Below are 25,049 nucleotides of genomic sequence, written 5' to 3' on the forward strand. Positions count from 1 at the left end.
TCTTACAGTTGATGACAGTATAGGACAAGCACAGGGTAAATAGACATAACTACATCAGCAGATGACACTGGAATAAGTACCGGGTGGCAGAAGACTGCTGGATTTGGTGCAGTTGAAGATTATTAAAGTAAGAAAAAGGATAAGCACATGAGGGAAGAGTGCCCTGCTCGTGAGAGCTAACAATCTAATACGGAGGGGATAGATATCATCTATCCAGAGGCAGATTAGAATTGAACACCAGCCCAGGAAATGTATGCAAGCAGCCCTAATAGGGGCGGAGTCTGTTGAGGGGAGGGCTCTGTCACGAGGAAGCGGTCACTCTTCATAGGTCCTGATTTTGAGCCAGAAACAGTTGAGGCCTCCTTTGCTTTACGTTATACTAATATTTACCTATGACTTTATGCAAATGCTGCTACAATGTGCTTCCCCGATGTACATATGTACGTCTGAATATACAAGGACTAATACACCTACTTTCAGGGGTATATTTACTAAGATCTCGATTTTGACCGAGGTGCCGTTTTTTCTTCAAAGTGTCATCTCGGTAATTTACTAAACTCAAATCACGGCAGTGATGAGGGCATTCGCATTTTTTTGGAAGTCCAACAAAAAAATTACGAATGAATACACCATCGGTCAAAACGCGGCTGTTTAAGTATGAATCTCGGTCATTTACTAAGAAGTGCAAAGGAAAAAAAAAAAAACCACTGCCGTGAAAAATTACAACTCGTAAAAAAGTGCTAAAAAAAAGCAGACCTGCTTTTTTGAGCCGTGATTGGATAGGCATGCACGGATCCATGAGATCCGTGCATGTATATCAGTGGGAAGGGGTGGGAAAGTGCTTATTTTCTTTAAAAAAATTGCGTGGGGTCCCCCCTCCTAAGCATAACCAGACTCGGGCTCTTTGAGCCGACCCTGGTTTCAGAAATATGGGAAAAAAATTGACAGGGGTTCCCCCATATTTAATCAACCAGCATCGGGCTCTGCGCCTGGTCCTGGTTCCAAAAATACGGTGGACAAAAAGAGTAGGGGTCCCCCGTATTTTTAAAACCAGCACCGGGCTCCACTAGCTGGACAGATAATGCCACAGCCGGGGGTCACTTTTATAGAGTGCCCTGCGGCCGTGGCATCAAAAATCCAACTAGTCACCCCTGGCCGGGGTACCCTGGGGGAGTGGGAACCCCTTCAATCAAGGGGTTCCCCCCCCCCAGCCACCCAAGGGCCAGGGGTGAAGCCCCAGGCTGTCCCCCCCATCCAATGGGCTGCGGAAGGGAGGCTGATAGCCTTTGTTGAAAAAGTAAAGATATTGTTTTTAGTAGCAGTACTACAAGTCCCAGCAAGCCTCCCCCGCATGCTGGTACTTGGAGAACCACAAGTACCAGCATGCGGCGGAAAAACGGGCCCGCTGGTACCTGTAGTACTATTACTAAAAAAAATACCCCAAAAAAGACAAGACACACACACCTTGAAAGTAAAGTTTTATTACATACATCCACACAAACATACATACATACTTACCTATGGCCCCACGCAGGTCGGTCCTCTTCTCCAGTAGAATCCAAGGGGTACCTGTTGAATAAATTATACTCACCAGCTCCAGGGTCCCAGGCTCCTCGTAGAATCCCTTTGTAATCCACGCACTTGAACTAAAAAAAAAACGGACACCCGAGCCACGCACTAAAAGGGGACCCATGTCTTCACATGGGTCCCCTTTCCCCGACTGCCAGAAACCCACTCTGACTTCTGTCTAAGTGGGTTTCTTCAGCCAATCAGGGAGCGCCACGTTGTAGCACTCTCCTGATCGGCTGTGTGCTCCTGTCCGGACTGACAGGCGGCACACGGCAGTGTTACAATGAAGCGCCTATGCGCTCCTTTGTAACCAATGGTGGGAACTTTCTGCCCTGCGGTTGACTGAAAGTGACCTCACCGCTGAGCAGAAAGTTCCCACCATTGGTTACAATGGAGCGCATAGGCGCTACATTGTAACACTGCCGTGTGCCGCCTGTCACTCAGTACAGGAGCACACAGCCGATCAGGAGAGTGCTACAACGTGGCGCTCCCTGATTGGCTGAAGAAACCCACTTAGACAGAAGTCAGAGTGGGTTTCTGGCAGTCGGGGAAAGGGGACCCATGTGAAAACATGGGTCCCTTTTTAGTGCGTGGCTCGGGTGTCCGTTTTTTTTTTTAATTCAAGTACGTGGATTACAAAGGGATTCTACGAGGAGCCTGGGACCCTGGAGCTGGTGAGTATAATTTATTCAACAGGTACCCCTTGGATTCTACTGGAGAAGAGGACCGACCTGCGTGGGGCCATAGGTAAGTATGTATGTATGTTTGTGTGGATGTATGTAATAAAACTTTACTTTCAAGGTGTGTGTGTCTTGTCTTTTTTGGGGTATTTTTTTAGTAATAGTACTACAGGTACCAGCGGGCCCGTTTTTCCGCCGCATGCTGGTACTTGTGGTTCTCCAAGTACCAGCATGCGGGGGAGGCTTGCTGGGACTTGTAGTACTGCTACTAAAAACAATATCTTTACTTTTTCAACAAAGGCTATCAGCCTCCCATCCGCAGCCCATTGGATGGGGGGGACAGCCTGGGGCTTCACCCCTGGCCCTTGGGTGGCTGGGGGGGGAACCCCTTGATTGAAGGGGTTCCCACTTCCCCAGGGTACCCCGGCCAGGGGTGACTAGTTGGATTTTTGATGCCACGGCCGCAGGACACTATATAAAAGTGACCCCCGGCTGTGGCATTATCTGTCCAGCTAGTGGAGCCCGGTGCTGGTTTTAAAAATACGGGGGACCCCTACTCTTTTTGTCCCCTGTATTTTTGGAACCAGGACCAGGCGCAGAGCCCAATGCTGGTTGCTTAAATATGGGGGAACCCCTGTCAATTTTTCCCCCATATTTGTGCAACCAGGATCGGCTCAAAGAGCCCGAGGCTGGTTTGCCTTAGGAGGGGGGACCCCACGCAATTTTTTTTTGAAATTTTACACTGTTTAGTTGAAAAAAAAAAAAAAAAATGAACCCCAGCACAGATCACACAGATCCGGCCGAGATTCACTTTGAAAAAGTTGGCAGTGTTTTGCTAATCACTGCCGTAAAAAATGTAAAAAAAACACGAATGACATCGACATCGGAACAAATGAAAATGCAGAATACGACAGCTTAGTAAATTAGTCGTAATAAATTCAATAAGTTGCAATTTTACACTTTCGATGTCATTCGTGATTGAACTTTGACCTTTTTCCGAAAATTACGAATGTTAGTAAATATACCCCTCAGTGTCTACTAGCACTGCTGTCATGCCTTTAATTGACTTCTGATTTTATTGATTTTTTATTTTACAAACTCTTTTTTTAACCTAAGATGTTTCAAAGAACAGGGAGGAGGAGCACACACTACATACAGCATAGTACAGGGAGGAGGAGCACACACTACATACAGCACAGTACAGGGAGGGGGAGCACACACTACATACAGCACAGTACAGGGAGGGGGAGCACACACTACATACAGCATAGTACAGGGAGGAGGAGCACACACGACACACAGCACAGTACAGGGAGGTAGAGTACACACTACATACAGCACAGTACAGGAAGGGAGCACATAATACATACAGCACAGAACAGGGAGGAGGAGCACACACTACATACAGCACAGTACAGGAAGGGAGCACATAATACATACAGCACAGAACAGGGAGGAGGAGCACACACTACATACAGCACAGTACTGGCAGAGAGCACACACTACATACAGCACAGTATAGGGAGGGGGAGCACACACTACATACAGCACAGTACAGGGAGGAGGAGCACACACTACATACAGCACATTACAGGAAGGGAGCACACACTACATACAGCACAGTACAGGGAGGAGGAACACACACTACATACAGCACAGTACAGGGAGGGGGAGCACACACTACATACTGCACAGTACAGGGAGGGAGCACACACTACATACAGCACAGAACAGGGAGGGAGCACACACTACATACAGCACAGTACAGGCAGAGAGCACACACTACATACAGCACAGTACAGGCAGAGAGCACACACTACATACAGCACAGTGCAGGCAGAGAGCACACACTACATAAAACACAGTACAGGCAGAGAGCACACACTACATACAGCACAGTACAGGGAGGAGGAGCACACACTACATACAGCACAGTACAGGGAGGGGAGCACACATTACATACAGTACAGTACAGGCAGAGAGCACACACTACATACAGCACAGTACAGGGAGGGAGCACACACTACACACAGCACAGTACAGGGAGGTAGAGTACACACTACATACAGCACAGTACAGGGAGGTAGAGCACACACTACATACAGCACAGTTCAGGGAGGGAGCACACACTACATACAGCACAGTACAGGGAGGAGGAGCACATACTACATACAGCACAGTACAGGGAGGGAGCACACACTACATACAGCACAGTACAGGGAGGAGGATCACACACTACATACAGCACAGTACAGGGAGGAGGAGTACACACTACATACAGCACAGTACAGGCAGAGAGCACACACTACATACAGCACAGTACAGGGAGGAGGAGCACACACTACATACAGCACATTACATGGAGGAGGAGCACACATTACATACAGTACAGTACAGGCAGAGAGCACACACTACATACAGCACAGTACAGGGAGGAAGCACACACTACACACAGCACAGTACAGGGAGGTAGAGTACACACTACATACAGCACAGTACAGGGAGGTAGAGCACACACTACATACAGCACAGTTCAGGGAGGGAGCACACACTACGTACAGCACAGTGCAGGGAGGGAGCACACACTACATACAGCACAGTACAGGGAGGAGGAGCACACACTACATACAGCACAGTACAGGGAGGGAGCACACACTACATACATCACAGTACAGGGAGGGGAGCACACACTACATACAGCACAGCACAGGGAGGGAGCACACACTACATACAGCACAGTACAGGGAGGGAGCACACACTATATATAGCACAGTACAGGGAGGGAGCACACACTACATACAGCACAGTACAGGGAGGAGGAGCACACACTACATACAGCACAGTACAGGGAGGAGGAGCACACACTACATACAGCATAGTACAGGGAGGAGGAGCACACACTACATACAGCACAGTACATGGAGGAGGAGCACACACTACATACAGCACAGTACAGGGAGGGAGCACACACTACATACAGCACAGTACAGGGAGGGAGCACACACTACATACAGCACAGTACAGGGAGGAGGAGCACACACTACATACAGCACAGTACAGGGAGGGAGCACACACTACATACAGCACAGTACAGGGAGGGAGCACACACTACATACAGCACAGTACAGGGATGGAGATAACACTACATACAGCACAGTACAGGATGGAGCACACACTACATACAGCAAAGTATATGGATAGAGCACACACTACATACAGAACAGTACAGGGAGGGAGCACACACTACATACAGAACAGTACAGTACAGGGATAGAGCACACACTACATACAGAGCAGTATAGGGAGGGGGAGCACACACTACATACAGCACAGTACAGGGAGGAAGCACACACTGCATACAGCACAGTGCAGGGAGGGAGCACACACTACATACAGCACAGTACAGGGAGGAGGAGCACACACTACATACAGCACAGTACAGGGAGGGAGCACACACTACATACAGCACAGTACAGGGAGGAGGAGCACACACTACATGCAGCACAGTACAGGGAGGAGGAGCACACACTACATACAGCACAGTACAGGGAGGAGGAGCACACACTACATACAGCACAGTACAGGGAGGAGGAGCACACACTACATACAGCACAGTACAGGGAGGAGGAGCACACACTACATGCAGCACAGTACAGGGAGGGAGCACACAATACATACAGCACAGCACAGGGAGGGAGCACACACTACATACAGCACAGTACAGGGAGGAGGAGCACACACTACATACAGCACAGTACAGGGATGGAGATAACACTACATACAGCACAGTACAGGGAGGAGGAGCACACATTACATACAGTACAGTACAGGCAGAGAGCACACACTACATACAGCACAGTACAGGGAGGAGGAGCACACACTACATACAGCACAGTACAGGGAGGGAGCACACATTACATACAGCACAGTGCAGGGAGGGAGCACACACTACATACAGCACAGTACAGGGAGGGAGCACACACTCCATACAGCACAGTGCAGGGAGGGAGCACACACTACATACAGCACAGTACAGGGAGGGAGCACACAATACATACAGCACAGCACAGGGAGGGAGCACACACTACATACAGCACAGTACAGGGAGGAGGAGCACACACTACATACAGCACAGTACAGGGATGGAGATAACACTACATAGGGCACAGTATAGGGAGGAGGAGCACACATTACATACAGTACAGTACAGGCAGAGAGCACACACTACATACAGCACAGTACAGGGAGGAAGCACACACTACACACAGCACAGTACAGGGAGGTAGAGTACACACTACATACAGCACAGTACAGGGAGGGAGCACACACTACATACATCACAGTACAGGGAGGGAGCACACACTACATACATCACTGTACAGGGAGGGAGCACACATTACATACAGCACAGTACAGGCAGAGAGCACACACTACATACAGCACAGTACAGGGAGGAAGCACACACTACACACAGCACAGTACAGGGAGGTAGAGTACACACTACATACAGCACAGTACAGGGAGGTAGAGCACACACTACATACAGCACAGTTCAGGGAGGGAGCACACATTACATACAGCACAGTGCAGGGAGGGAGCACACACTACATACAGCACAGTACAGGGAGGAGGAGCACACACTACATACAGCACAGTACAGGGAGGGAGCACACACTACATACAGCACAGTACAGGGAGGAGGAACACACACTACATACAGCACAGTACAGGGAGGAGGAGCACACACTACATACAGCATAGTACAGGGAGGAGGAGCACACACTACATACAGCACAGTACATGGAGGAGGAGCACACACTACATACAGCACAGTACAGGGAGGGAGCACACACTACATACAGCACAGTAAAGGGAGGAGGAGCACACACTACATACAGCACAGTACAGGGAGGGAGCACACACTACATACAGCACAGTACAGGGAGGGAGCACACACTACATACAGCACAGTACAGGGATGGAGATAACACTACATACAGCACAGTACAGGATGGAGCACACACTACATACAGCAAAGTACATGGATAGAGCACACACTACATACAGAACAGTACAGGGAGGGAGCACACACTACATACAGAACAGTACAGTACAGGGATAGAGCACACACTACATACAGAGCAGTACAGGGAGGGGGAGCACACACTACATACAGCACAGTACAGGGAGGGAGCACACACTACATACAGCACAGTACAGGGATGGGGAGCAAACACACTACATACAGCACAGTACAGGGAGGGAGCACACACTACATACAGCACAGTGCAGGGAGGGAGCACACACTACATACAGCACAGTACAGGGAGGGAGCACACAATACATACAGCACAGCACAGGGAGGGAGCTCACACTACATACAGCACAGTACAGGGAGGGAGAACACACTACATACAGCACAGCGAGGGAGCACACACTACATACAGCACAGGACAGGGAGGGTGCACACACTACATACAGCACAGTAAAGGGAGGGGGAGAACACACTACATACAGCACAGTACAGGGAGGGGCACACACTACATACAGCACAGTACAGGGATGGAGCACGCACTACATACAGCACAGTACAGGGAGGGAGCGCACACTAGATACAGCACAGTACAGGAAGGGAGCACACACTACATACAGCACAGTACAGGGAGGAGGAGCACACACTACATACAGCACAGTACAGGGAGGGAGCACACACACTACATACAGTACAGTACAGGGAGGAGGAGCACACACTACATACAGCACAGTACAGGGAGGGAGCGCACACTAGATACAGTACAGGAAGGGAGCACACACTACATACAGCACAGTACAGGGAGGAGGAGCACACACTACATACAGCACAGTACAGGGAGGGAGCACACACACTACATACAGCACAGTACAGGGAGGAGGAGAACAAACTACATACAGCACAGTACAGGGAGGGAGCACACACTACATACAGCACAGTACAGGGATGGAGCACACACTACATACAGCACAGTACAGGGAGGGGGAGCACACACTACATAAAGCATAGTGTAGGGAGGGTTAGCACACACTACATACAGCACAGTACAGGGATGAAGCACACACTACATACAGCACAGTACAGGGATGGAGCACACACTACATATAGCACAGTACAGGGATGGGGATCAAACACACTACATACAGCACAGTACAGGGAGGTAGCACACACTACATACAGCACAGTACAGGGAGGGAGTACACACTACATACAGCACAGTACAGGGATAGAGCACACACTACATACAGCACAGTACAGGGAGGGGGAGCACACACTACATAAAGCATAGTGTAGGGAGGGTTAGCACACACTACATACAGCACAGTACAGGGATGAAGCACACACTACATACAGCACAGTACAGGGATGGAGCACACACTACATATAGCACAGTACAGGGATGGGGAGCAAACACACTACATACAGCACAGTACAGGGAGGGAGCACACACTACATACAGCACAGTACAAGGAGGGGGAGCACACACTACATACAGCACAGTACAGGGAGGAGGAGCACACACTACATACAGCACAGCACAGGGAGGGAGCACACACTACATACAGCACAGTACAGGGAGGAGGAGCACACACTACATACAGCACAGTACAGGGAGGGAGCACACACTACATACAGCACAGTAAAGGGAGGAGGAGCACACACTACATACAGCACAGTACAGGGAGGGAGCACACACTACATACAGCACAGTACAGGGAGGAAGCACACACTACACACAGCACAGTACAGGGAGGTAGAGTACACACTACATACAGCACAGTACAGGGAGGTAGAGCACACACTACATACAGCACAGTTCAGGGAGGGAGCACACATTACATACAGCACAGTGCAGGGAGGGAGCACACACTACATACAGCACAGTACAGGGAGGAGGAGCACACACTACATACAGCACAGTACAGGGAGGGAGCACACACTACATACAGCACAGTACAGGGAGGAGGAACACACACTACATACAGCACAGTACAGGGAGGAGGAGCACACACTACATACAGCATAGTACAGGGAGGAGGAGCACACACTACATACAGCACAGTACATGGAGGAGGAGCACACACTACATACAGCACAGTACAGGGAGGGAGCACACACTACATACAGCACAGTAAAGGGAGGAGGAGCACACACTACATACAGCACAGTACAGGGAGGGAGCACACACTACATACAGCACAGTACAGGGAGGGAGCACACACTACATACAGCACAGTACAGGGATGGAGATAACACTACATACAGCACAGTACAGGATGGAGCACACACTACACACAGCAAAGTACATGGATAGAGCACACACTACATACAGAACAGTACAGGGAGGGAGCACACACTACATACAGAACAGTACAGTACAGGGATAGAGCACACACTACATACAGAGCAGTACAGGGAGGGGGAGCACACACTACATACAGCACAGTACAGGGAGGGAGCACACACTACATACAGCACAGTACAGGGATGGGGAGCAAACACACTACATACAGCACAGTACAGGGAGGGAGCACACACTACATACAGCACAGTGCAGGGAGGGAGCACACACTACATACAGCACAGTACAGGGAGGGAGCACACAATACATACAGCACAGCACAGGGAGGGAGCACACACTACATACAGCACAGTACAGGGAGGGAGAACACACTACATACAGCACAGCGAGGGAGCACACACTACATACAGCACAGTACAGGGAGGGTGCACACACTACATACAGCACAGTAAATGGAGGGGGAGAACACACTACATACAGCACAGTACAGGGAGGGAGCACACACTACATACAGCACAGTACAGGGAGGGAGCACACACTACATAGAGCACAGTACAGGGAGGGGCACACACTACATACAGCACAGTACAGGGATGGAGCACGCACTACATACAGCACAGTACAGGGAGGGAGCGCACACTAGATACAGCACAGTACAGGAAGGGAGCACACACTACATACAGCACAGTACAGGGAGGAGGAGCACACACTACATACAGCACAGTACAGGGAGGGAGCACACACACTACATACAGTACAGTACAGGGAGGAGGAGCACACACTACATACAGCACAGTACAGGGAGGGAGCGCACACTAGATACAGTACAGGAAGGGAGCACACACTACATACAGCACAGTACAGGGAGGAGGAGCACACACTACATACAGCACAGTACAGGGAGGGAGCACACACACTACATACAGCACAGTACAGGGAGGAGGAGAACAAACTACATACAGCACAGTACAGGGAGGGAGCACACACTACATACAGCACAGTACAGGGATGGAGCACACACTACATACAGCACAGTACAGGGAGGGGGAGCACACACTACATAAAGCATAGTGTAGGGAGGGTTAGCACACACTACATACAGCACAGTACAGGGATGAAGCACACACTACTTACAGCACAGTACAGGGAAGGAGCACACACTACATATAGCACAGTACAGGGATGGGGAGCAAACACACTACATACAGCACAGTACAGGGAGGTAGCACACACTACATACAGCACAGTACAGGGAGGGAGTACACACTACATACAGCACAGTACAGGGATAGAGCACACACTACATACAGCACAGTACAGGGAGGGGGAGCACACACTACATAAAGCATAGTGTAGGGAGGGTTAGCACACACTACATACAGCACAGTACAGGGATGAAGCACACACTACATACAGCACAGTACAGGGATGGAGCACACACTACATACAGCACAGTACAGGGAGGGGGAGCACACACTACATAAAGCATAGTGTAGGGAGGGTTAGCACACACTACATACAGCACAGTACAGGGATGAAGCACACACTACATACAGCACAGTACAGGGATGGAGCACACACTACATATAGCACAGTACAGGGATGGGGAGCAAACACACTACATACAGCACAGTACAGGGAGGTAGCACACACTACATACAGCACAGTACAGGGAGGGAGTACACACTACATACAGCACAGTACAGGGATAGAGCACACACTACATACAGCACAGTACAGGGAGGGGGAGCACACACTACATAAAGCATAGTGTAGGGAGGGTTAGCACACACTACATACAGCACAGTACAGGGATGAAGCACACACTACATACAGCACAGTACAGGGATGGAGCACACACTACATATAGCACAGTACAGGGATGGGGAGCAAACACACTACATACAGCACAGTACAGGGAGGGAGCACACACTACATACAGCACAGTACAAGGAGGGGGAGCACACACTACATACAGCACAGTACAGGGAGGAGGAGCACACACTACATACAGCACAGCACAGGGAGGGAGCACACACTACATACAGCACAGTACAGGGAGGAGGAGCACACACTACATACAGCACAGTACAGGGAGGGAGCACACACTACATACAGCACAGTAAAGGGAGGAGGAGCACACACTACATACAGCACAGTACAGGGAGGGAGCACACACTACATACAGCACAGTACAGGGAGGAAGCACACACTACACACAGCACAGTACAGGGAGGTAGAGTACACACTACATACAGCACAGTACAGGGAGGTAGAGCACACACTACATACAGCACAGTTCAGGGAGGGAGCACACATTACATACAGCACAGTGCAGGGAGGGAGCACACACTACATACAGCACAGTACAGGGAGGAGGAGCACACACTACATACAGCACAGTACAGGGAGGGAGCACACACTACATACAGCACAGTACAGGGAGGAGGAACACACACTACATACAGCACAGTACAGGGAGGAGGAGCACACACTACATACAGCATAGTACAGGGAGGAGGAGCACACACTACATACAGCACAGTACATGGAGGAGGAGCACACACTACATACAGCACAGTACAGGGAGGGGCACACACTACATACAGCACAGTAAAGGGAGGAGGAGCACACACTACATACAGCACAGTACAGGGAGGGAGCACACACTACATACAGCACAGTACAGGGAGGGAGCACACACTACATACAGCACAGTACAGGGATGGAGATAACACTACATACAGCACAGTACAGGATGGAGCACACACTACATACAGCAAAGTACATGGATAGAGCACACACTACATACAGAACAGTACAGGGAGGGAGCACACACTACATACAGAACAGTACAGTACAGGGATAGAGCACACACTACATACAGAGCAGTACAGGGAGGGGGAGCACACACTACATACAGCACAGTACAGGGAGGGAGCACACACTACATACAGCACAGTACAGGGAGGGAGCACACACTACATACAGCACAGTACAGGGATGGGGAGCAAACACTACATACAGCACAGTACAGGGATGGAGCACGCACTACATACAGCACAGTACAGGGAGGGAGCGCACACTAGATACAGCACAGTACAGGAAGGGAGCACACACTACATACAGCACAGTACAGGGAGGAGGAGCACACACTACATACAGCACAGTACAGGGAGGGAGCACACACACTACATACAGTACAGTACAGGGAGGAGGAGCACACACTACATACAGCACAGTACAGGGAGGGAGCGCACACTAGATACAGTACAGGAAGGGAGTACACACTACATACAGCACAGTACAGGGAGGAGGAGCACACACTACATACAGCACAGTACAGGGAGGGAGCACACACACTACATACAGCACAGTACAGGGAGGAGGAGAACAAACTACATACAGCACAGTACAGGGAGGGAGCACACACTACATACAGCACAGTACAGGGATGGAGCACACACTACATACAGCACAGTACAGGGAGGGGGAGCACACACTACATAAAGCATAGTGTAGGGAGGGTTAGCACACACTACATACAGCACAGTACAGGGATGAAGCACACACTACTTACAGCACAGTACAGGGAAGGAGCACACACTACATATAGCACAGTACAGGGATGGGGAGCAAACACACTACATACAGCACAGTACAGGGAGGTAGCACACACTACATACAGCACAGTACAGGGAGGGAGTACACACTACATACAGCACAGTACAGGGATAGAGCACACACTACATACAGCACAGTACAGGGAGGGGGAGCACACACTACATAAAGCATAGTGTAGGGAGGGTTAGCACACACTACATACAGCACAGTACAGGGATGAAGCACACACTACATACAGCACAGTACAGGGATGGAGCACACACTACATATAGCACAGTACAGGGATGGGGAGCAAACACACTACATACAGCACAGTACAGGGAGGGAGCACACACTACATACAGCACAGTACAAGGAGGGGGAGCACACACTACATACAGCACAGTACAGGGAGGAGGAGCACACACTACATACAGCACAGCACAGGGAGGGAGCACACACTACATACAGAATAGTACAGGGAGGGAGCACACACTACATACAGCACAGTAAAGAGAGGGAACACACACTACATACAGCACAGTACAGGGATGGTGCACACACTACATACAGCACAGTACAGGGAGGGGCACACACTACATACAGCAAAGTACTGGTAGGGGGAGCACACACTACATACAGCACAGTACAGGGAGGGAGCACACACTACATTCAGCACAGTACAGGGAGGGAGCACACACTACATACAGCACAGTACAGGGAGGGGGAGCACACACTACATATAACACAGTACAGGGAGGGAGCACACACTATATACTGCACAGTACAGGGAGGGAGCACACACTACATAAAGCACAGTACAGAGAGGGAGCACACACTACATACAGCACAGTACAGGGAGGGGGAGCACACACTACATACAGCTCAGTACAGGGAGGGAGCACACACTACATACTGCACAGTACAGGGAGGGGAGCATACAGTACAGGGAGGGAGCACACACTACATACAGCACATTATAGGGAGGGGAGCACACACTACATACAGCACAGTACAGGGAGGGAGCACACACTACATACAGCACAGTACAGGGAGGGAGCACACACTACATACAGCACAGTACAGGGAGGGAGCACACACTACATAAAGCACTGTATAGGGAGGAGGAGCACACACTACATACAGCACAGGGAGGGGGAGCACACACTACATACAGCACAGTACAGGGAGGGAGCACACACTACATATAGCATAGTACAGGGAGGGAGCACACACTACATACAGCACAGTACAGGGAGGAGGAGCACACACTACATACAGCACAGCACAGGGAGGGAGCACACACTACATACAGAATAGTACAGGGAGGGAGCACACACTACATACAGCACAGTAAAGAGAGGGAACACACACTACATACAGCACAGTACAGGGATGGTGCACGCACTACATACAGCACAGTACAGGGAGGGGCACACACTACATACAGCAAAGTACTGGTAGGGGGAGCACACACTACATACAGCACAGTACATGGAGGGAGCACACACTACATACAGCACAGTACAAGGAGGGGGAGCATACACTACATACAGCACAGTACAGGGAGGAGGAGCACACACTACATAGAGCACAGCACAGGGAGGGAGCACACACTACATACAGAATAGTACAGGGAGGGAGTACACACTACATACAGCACAGTAAAGAGAGGGAACACACACTACATACAGCACAGTACAGGGATGGTGCACGCACTACATACAGCACAGTACAGGGAGGGAGCACACACTACATACAGCACAGTACAGGGAGGGGGAGCACACACTACATACAACACAGTACAGGGAGGGAGCACACACTATATTCTGCACAGTACAGGGAGGGAGCACACACTACATAAAGCACAGTACAGGGAGGGAGCACACTTTACATACAGCACAGTACAGGGTGGGAGCACACACTACATACAGCACAGTACAGGGAGGGGTAGCACACACTACATACAGCACAGTACAGGGAGGGAGAGCACACACTACATACAGTACAGTACAGGGAGGAGGAGCACACACTACATACAGCACAGTACAGGGAGGGAGCACACACTACATACTGCACAGAACAGGGAGGGGAGCACACACTACATACAGTACAGGGAGGGAGCACACACTACATACAGCACATTATAGGGAGGGGAGCACACACTACATACAGCACATTATAGGGAGGGGAGCACACACTACATACAGCACAGTACAGGGAGGGAGCACACACTACATACAGCACAGTACAGGGAGGGAGCACACACTACATAAAGCACTGTACAGGGAGGGAGCACACACTACATACAGCACAGTACAGGGAGGGTGAGCACACACTACATACAGCACAGTACAGGGAGGGAGCACACACTACATATAGCATAGTACAGGGAGGGAGCACACACTACATACAGCACAGTACAGGTAGGGAGCACACACTACATAAAGCACAGTACAGGGAGGGAGCACACATTACATACAGAACAGTACAGGGAGGCAGCACACACTACATATAGCACAGTACAGGGAGGGAACACACACTACATACAGCACAGTACAGGGAGGGGGAGCACACACTACATACAGCACAGTACAGGGAGGGAGCACACACTACATACAGCACAGTACAGGGAGGAGGAGCACACACTACATACAGCACAGTACAGGGAGGAGGAGCACACACTACATACTGCATAGTACAGGGAGGGAACACACACCACATACAGCACAGTACAGGGAAGGACAGCACACACTACATACAGCACAGTACAGGCAGGGGGCACACACTACATACAGCACAGTACAGGGAGGGAGCACACACTACATACAGCACAGTAGAAGGAGGGGAGCACACACTACATACAGCACAGTACAGGGAGGGAGCACACACTACATACAGCACAGTACAGAGAGGGAGCAGACACTACATACAGCACAGTACAGGAAGGGAGCACACTACATACATCACAGTACAGGGAGGGTGAGCACACACTACATACAGCATAGTACAGGGAGGAGGTGCACACACTGCATACAGCACAGTACATGGAAGGAGCATACACTAAATACAGCACAGTACAGGGAGGGAGCACACACTACATACAGCAGAGTACAGGGAGGGTGGGCACACACTACATACAGCACAGTACAGGGATGGAAATCACACACAACATACAGCACAGTACAGGAAGGAGGATCACACACTGCATACAGCACAGTACAGGGATGGAACACACACTACATACAGCACAGTGCAGGGAGGGAGCACACACTGCATACAGCACAGTACAGGGAGGGAGCATACACTACATACAGCACAGTACAGGGAGGGAGCACACACAACATACAGCACAGTACAGGAAGGAGGAGCACACACTACATACAGCACAGTACAGGGAGGGAGCACACACTACATACAGCACAGTACAGGGAGGGGGCACACACTACATACAGCACAGTGCAGGGAGGGAGCACACACTACATACAGCACAGTACAGGGATGGGGAGCACACACTACATTCAGCACAGTACAGGGATGGGTAGCACACACTACATACAGCACAGTACAGGGATGGGGAGCACACACTACATACAGCACAGTACAGGGAGGGGGCACACATTACATACAGCACAGTACAGGGAGGGAGCACACACTACATACAGCACAGTACAGGGAGGGAGCACACACTACATACAGCACAGTACAGGGATGGGGAGCACACACTACATACAGCACAGTACAGGGATGGGGAGCACACACTACATACAGCACAGTACAGGTATGGGGATCACACACTACATACAGCACAGTACAGGGATGGGGAGCACACACTACATACAGCACAGTACAGGGAGGGGGCACACACTACATACAGCACAGTACAGGGAGGGAGCACACTACATACAGCACAATACAGGGAGGGGGAGCACACACTACATACAGCACAGTACAGGGAGGAAGCACACTACATACAGCACAGTAAAGGGAGGGTGAGCATACACTACATATAGCACAGTACAGGGAGGAGGAGCACACACTGCATACAGCACATTACAGGGAGGGAGCATACAATACATACAGCACAGTACAGGGAGGGAGCACACACTACATACAGCACATTACAGGGAGGGAGCACACACTACATACAACACAGTATAGGGAGGGGGAGCACACACTACATACAGCACAGGTAGGGAGCACACACTACATACAACACAGTGCAGGGATGGAGCACACACTACATACAGCACAGTACAGGAATGGAAATCACACACTACATACAGCACAGCAAAGGGAAGGAGCAACCACTACATACAGCACAGTACATGGTGGGAACACACAATTCATACAGCACAGTACAGGGAGGAGGAGCACACACTACATACAGCACAGTACAGGGAAGGAGCAACCACAACATACAGCACAGTACAGGGAGGAGGAGCACACACTACATACAGCACAGTACAGGCAGAGAGCACACACTACATACAGCACAGTACAGGGAGGGAGCACACACTACATACAGCACAGTACAGGGAGGAGGAGCACACACTACATACAGCACAGTACATGGAGGGAGCACACACTACATACAGCACAGTACAGGGATGGAGCACACACTACATACAGCATAGTACAGGGAGGAGGAGCACACACTACATACAGCACAGTACAGGGAGGAGGAGCACACACTACATACAGCACAGTACAGGGAGGGAGCACACACTACATACAGCACAGTACAGAAAGGAGGAGCACACACTACATACAGCACAGTACAGGGAGGAGGAGCACACACTACATACAGCACAGATCAGGGAGGGAGCACACACTACATACAGCACAGTACAGGGAGGTGGAGCACACACTACATACAGCACAGTACAGGGAGAGAGCACACACTACATACAGCACAGTACAGGGAGGGAGCACACACTACATACAGCACAGTACAGGGATGGAGATAACACTACATACAGCACAGTACAGGATGGAGCACACACTACATACAGCAAAGTACATGGATAGAGCACACACTACATACAGAACAGTACAGGGAGGGAGCACACACTACATACAGAACAGTACAGTACAGGGATAGAGCACACACTACATACAGAGCAGTACAGGGAGGGGGAGCACACACTACATACAGCACAGTACAGGGAGGGAGCACACACTACATACAGCACAGTACAGGGAGGGAGCACACACTACATACAGCACAGTACAGGGATGGGGAGCAAACACTAAATACAGCACAGTACAGGGATGGAGCACGCACTACATACAGCACAGTACAGGGAGGGAGCGCACACTAGATACAGCACAGTACAGGAAGGGAGCACACACTACATACAGCACAGTACAGGGAGGAGGAGCACACACTACATACAGCACAGTACAGGGAGGGAGCACACACACTACATACAGTACAGTACAGGGAGGAGGAGCACACACTACATACAGCACAGTACAGGGAGGGAGCGCACACTAGATACAGTACAGGAAGGGAGCACACACTACATACAGCACAGTACAGGGAGGAGGAGCACACACTACATACAGCACAGTACAGGGAGGGAGCACACACACTACATACAGCACAGTACAGGGAGGAGGAGAACAAACTACATACAGCACAGTACAGGGAGGGAGCACACACTACATACAGCACAGTACAGGGATGGAGCACACACTACATACAGCACAGTACAGGGAGGGGGAGCACACACTACATAAAGCATAGTGTAGGGAGGGTTAGCACACACTACATACAGCACAGTACAGGGATGAAGCACACACTACTTACAGCACAGTACAGGGAAGGAGCACACACTACATATAGCACAGTACAGGGATGGGGAGCAAACACACTACATACAGCACAGTACAGGGAGGTAGCACACACTACATACAGCACAGTACAGGGAGGGAGTACACACTACATACAGCACAGTACAGGGATAGAGCACACACTACATACAGCACAGTACAGGGAGGGGGAGCACACACTACATAAAGCATAGTGTAGGGAGGGTTAGCACACACTACATACAGCACAGTACAGGGATGAAGCACACACTACATACAGCACAGTACAGGGATGGAGCACACACTACATATAGCACAGTACAGGGATGGGGAGCAAACACACTACATACAGCACAGTACAGGGAGGGAGCACACACTACATACAGCACAGTACAAGGAGGGGGAGCACACACTACATACAGCACAGTACAGGGAGGAGGAGCACACACTACATACAGCACAGAACAGGGAGGGAGCACACACTACATACAGAATAGTACAGGGAGGGAGCACACACTACATACAGCACAGTAAAGAGAGGGAACACACACTACATACAGCACAGTACAGGGATGGTGCACACACTACATACAGCACAGTACAGGGAGGGGCACACACTACATACAGCAAAGTACTGGTAGGGGGAGCACACACTACATACAGCACAGTACAGGGAGGGAGCACACACTACATTCAGCACAGTACAGGGAGGGAGCACACACTACATACAGCACAGTACAGGGAGGGGGAGCACACACTACATATAACACAGTACAGGGAGGGAGCACACACTATATACTGCACAGTACAGGGAGGGAGCACACACTACATAAAGCACAGTACAGAGAGGGAGCACACACTACATACAGCACAGTACAGGGAGGGGGAGCACACACTACATACAGCTCAGTACAGGGAGGGAGCACACACTACATACTGCACAGTACAGGGAGGGGAGCATACAGTACAGGGAGGGAGCACACACTACATACAGCACATTATAGGGAGGGGAGCACACACTACATACAGCACAGTACAGGGAGGGAGCACACACTACATACAGCACAGTACAGGGAGGGAGCACACACTACATACAGCACAGTACAGGGAGGGAGCACACACTACATAAAGCACTGTATAGGGAGGTAGCACACACTACATACAGCACAGGGAGGGAGAGCACACACTACATACAGCACAGTACAGGGAGGGAGCACACACTACATATAGCATAGTACAGGGAGGGAGCACACACTACATACAGCACAGTACAGGGAGGAGGAGCACACACTACATACAGCACAGCACAGGGAGGGAGCACACACTACATACAGAATAGTACAGGGAGGGAGCACACACTACATACAGCACAGTAAAGAGAGGGAACACACACTACATACAGCACAGTACAGGGATGGTGCACGCACTACATACAGCACAGTACAGGGAGGGGCACACACTACATACAGCAAAGTACTGGTAGGGGGAGCACACACTACATACAGCACAGTACATGGAGGGAGCACACACTACATACAGCACAGTACAAGGAGGGGGAGCATACACTACATACAGCACAGTACAGGGAGGAGGAGCACACACTACATAGAGCACAGCACAGGGAGGGAGCACACACTACATACAGAATAGTACAGGGAGGGAGTACACACTACATACAGCACAGTAAAGAGAGGGAACACACACTACATACAGCACAGTACAGGGATGGTGCACGCACTACATACAGCACAGTACAGGGAGGGAGCACACACTACATACAGCACAGTACAGGGAGGGGGAGCACACACTACATACAACACAGTACAGGGAGGGAGCACACACTATATTCTGCACAGTACAGGGAGGGAGCACACACTACATAAAGCACAGTACAGGGAGGGAGCACACTTTACATACAGCACAGTACAGGGTGGGAGCACACACTACATACAGCACAGTACAGGGAGGGGTAGCACACACTACATACAGCACAGTACAGGGAGGGAGAGCACACACTACATACAGTACAGTACAGGGAGGGAGCACACACTACATACAGCACAGTACAGGGAGGGTGAGCACACACTACATACAGCATAGTACAGGGAGGAGGTGCACACACTGCATACAGCACAGTACATGGAAGGAGCATACACTAAATACAGCACAGTACAGGGAGGGAGCACACACTACATACAGCAGAGTACAGGGAGGGTGGGCACACACTACATACAGCACAGTACAGGGATGGAAATCACACACAACATACAGCACAGTACAGGAAGGAGGAGCACACACTGCATACAGCACAGTACAGGGATGGAACACACACTACATACAGCACAGTGCAGGGAGGGAGCACACACTGCATACAGCACAGTACAGGGAGGGAGCATACACTACATACAGCACAGTACAGGGAGGGAGCACACACAACATACAGCACAGTACAGGAAGGAGGAGCACACACTACATACAGCACAGTACAGGGAGGGAGCACACACTACATACAGCACAGTACAGGGAGGGGGCACACACTACATACAGCACAGTGCAGGGAGGGAGCACACACTACATACAGCACAGTACAGGGATGGGGAGCACACACTACATTCAGCACAGTACAGGGATGGGTAGCACACACTACATACAGCACAGTACAGGGATGGGGAGCACACACTACATACAGCACAGTACAGGGAGGGGGCACACATTACATACAGCACAGTACAGGGAGGGAGCACACACTACATACAGCACAGTACAGGGAGGGAGCACACACTACATACAGCACAGTACAGGGATGGGGAGCACACACTACATACAGCACAGTACAGGGAGGGAGCACACTACATACAGCACAATACAGGGAGGGGGAGCACACACTACATACAGCACAGTACAGGGAGGAAGCACACTACATACAGCACAGTAAAGGGAGGGTGAGCATACACTACATATAGCACAGTACAGGGAGGAGGAGCACACACTGCATACAGCACATTACAGGGAGGGAGCATACAATACATACAGCACAGTACAGGGAGGGAGCACACACTACATACAGCACATTACAGGGAGGGAGCACACACTACATACAACACAGTATAGGGAGGGGGAGCACACACTACATACAGCACAGGTAGGGAGCACACACTACATACAACACAGTGCAGGGATGGAGCACACACTACATACAGCACAGTACAGGAATGGAAATCACACACTACATACAGCACAGCAAAGGGAGGGGGAGCACACACTACATACAGCACAGTACAGGGATGGAAATCACACACTACACATCACAATACAGGTAGGTAGCACACACTACATATAGCACAGTACAGGGAGGGAGCACACACTACATACAGCACAGTACAGGGAGGGAGCACACACTACATACAGCACAGTACAGGGATGGAGCACACAATACACACAGCACAGTACAGGGAGGGATCACACACTACATACAGCACAGTACCGGGAGGGGGAGCACACACTACATACAGCACAGTACAGGGAGGAGGAGCACACACTACATACAGCACAGTACAGGGAAGGAGCAACCACTACATACAGCACAGTACATGGTGGGAACACACAATTCATACAGCACAGTACAGGGAGGAGGAGCACACACTACATACAGCACAGTACAGGGAAGGAGCAACCACAACATACAGCACAGTACAGGGAGGAGGAGCACACACTACATACAGCACAGTACAGGCAGAGAGCACACACTACATACAGCACAGTACAGGGAGGGAGCACACACTACATACAGCACAGTACAGGGAGGAGGAGCACACACTACATACAGCACAGTACATGGAGGGAGCACACACTACATACAGCACAGTACAGGGATGGAGCACACACTACATACAGCATAGTACAGGGAGGAGGAGCACACACTACATACAGCACAGTACAGGGAGGAGGAGCACACACTACATACAGCACAGTACAGGGAGGGAGCACACACTACATACAGCACAGTACAGAAAGGAGGAGCACACACTACATACAGCACAGTACAGGGAGGAGGAGCACACACTACATACAGCACAGATCAGGGAGGGAGCACACACTACATACAGCACAGTGCAGGGAGGTGGAGCACACACTACATACAGCACAGTACAGGGAGAGAGCACACACTACATACAGCACAGTACAGGGAGGGGGAGCACACACTACATACAGCACAGTACAGGGAGGAGGAGCACACACTACATACAGCACAGTACAGGGAGAGAGCACACACTACATACAGCACAGTACAGGGAGAGGGAGCACACACTACATACAGCACAGTACAGGGAGGAGGAGCACACACTACATACAGCACAATACAGGGAGGGAGCACACACTACATACAGCACAGTACAGGGAGGTGGAGCACACACTACATACAGCACAGTACAGGGAGAGAGCACACACTACATACAGCACAGTACATGGAGGGGGAGCACACACTGCATACAGCACAGTACAGGGAGGAGGAGCACACACTACATACAGCACAGTACAGGGAGGGAGCACACACTACATACAGCACAGTACAGGGAGGGGGAGCACACACTACATACAGCACAGTACAGGGAGGAGGAGCACACACTACATACAGCACAGTACAGGGAGTAGGAGCACACACTACATACAGCACAGTACAGGGAGGGAGCACACACTACATACAGCACAGTACAGGGAGGGAGCACAAACTACATACAGTACTGTACAGGGAGGGAGAACACACTACATACAGTACTGTACAGGGAGGTAGCACACACTACATACAGCACAGTACAGGGAGGGAGCACACACTACATACAGCACAGTACAGGGAGGGAGCACACATTACATACAGCACAGTACAGGGAGGAGGAGCACACACTACATACAGCACAGTACAGGGAGGGAGCACACATTACATACAGTACTGTACAGGGAGGTAGCACACACTACATACAGCACAGTACAGGGATTGAGCACACATTACATATAGCACAGTACAGGGAGGAGGAGCACACTCTACATACAGAACAGTACAGGCAGGGAGCACACACTACATACAGCACAGTACAGGGAGGAGGAGCACACACTACATACAGCACAGTACAGGCAGGGAGCACACACTACATACAGCACAGTACAGAGAGGGAGCACACACTCATACAGCACAGTACAGGGAGGGAACACACAATACATACAGTACAGTACAGGGATGGAGCACACACTGCATACAGCACAGTGCAGGGAGGGAGCACACACTACATACAGTACAGTACAGGGAGTGAGCCCACACTACATACAGCATAGTATAGTTAGGGAGCACACACTACATACAGCACAGTACAGGGAGGGGGAGCACACACTACATACAGCACAGTACAGGGAGGAGTAGCACACACTACATACAGCACAGTACAGGGAGGGAGCACACACTACATACAGCACAGTACAGGGAGGGGGAGCACACACTACATACAGCACAGCACAGGGAGGAGGAGCACACACTACATACAGCACAGTACGGGGAGTAGGAGCACACACTACATACAGCACAGTACAGGGAGGGAGCACACACTACATACAGCACAGTACAGGGAGGGAGCACACACTACGTACTGCACAGTACAGGGAGGGAGCACACACTACATACAGCACAGTACAGGGAGGGAGCACACACTACATACAGTACAGTACAGGCAGGGAGCAAACACTACATACAGCACAGTACAGGGTGGGAGCACACACTACTTACAGCACAGTACAGGGATGGAGCACACACTACATACAGCACAGTACAGGGAGGGAGCACACACTACATACAGTACTGTACAGGGAGGGAGAACACACTACATACAGTACTGTACAGGGAGGTAGCACACACTACATACAGCACAGTACAGGGAGGGAGCACACACTACATACAGCACAGTACAGGGAGGGAGCACACATTACATACAGCACAGTACAGGGAGGGAGCACACATTACATACAGTACTGTACAGGGAGGGAGCACACACTACATACA

This window comes from Pseudophryne corroboree, chromosome 1, assembly GCF_028390025.1.
Source record: "Pseudophryne corroboree isolate aPseCor3 chromosome 1, aPseCor3.hap2, whole genome shotgun sequence".
NCBI lineage: Eukaryota > Metazoa > Chordata > Amphibia > Anura > Myobatrachidae > Pseudophryne > Pseudophryne corroboree.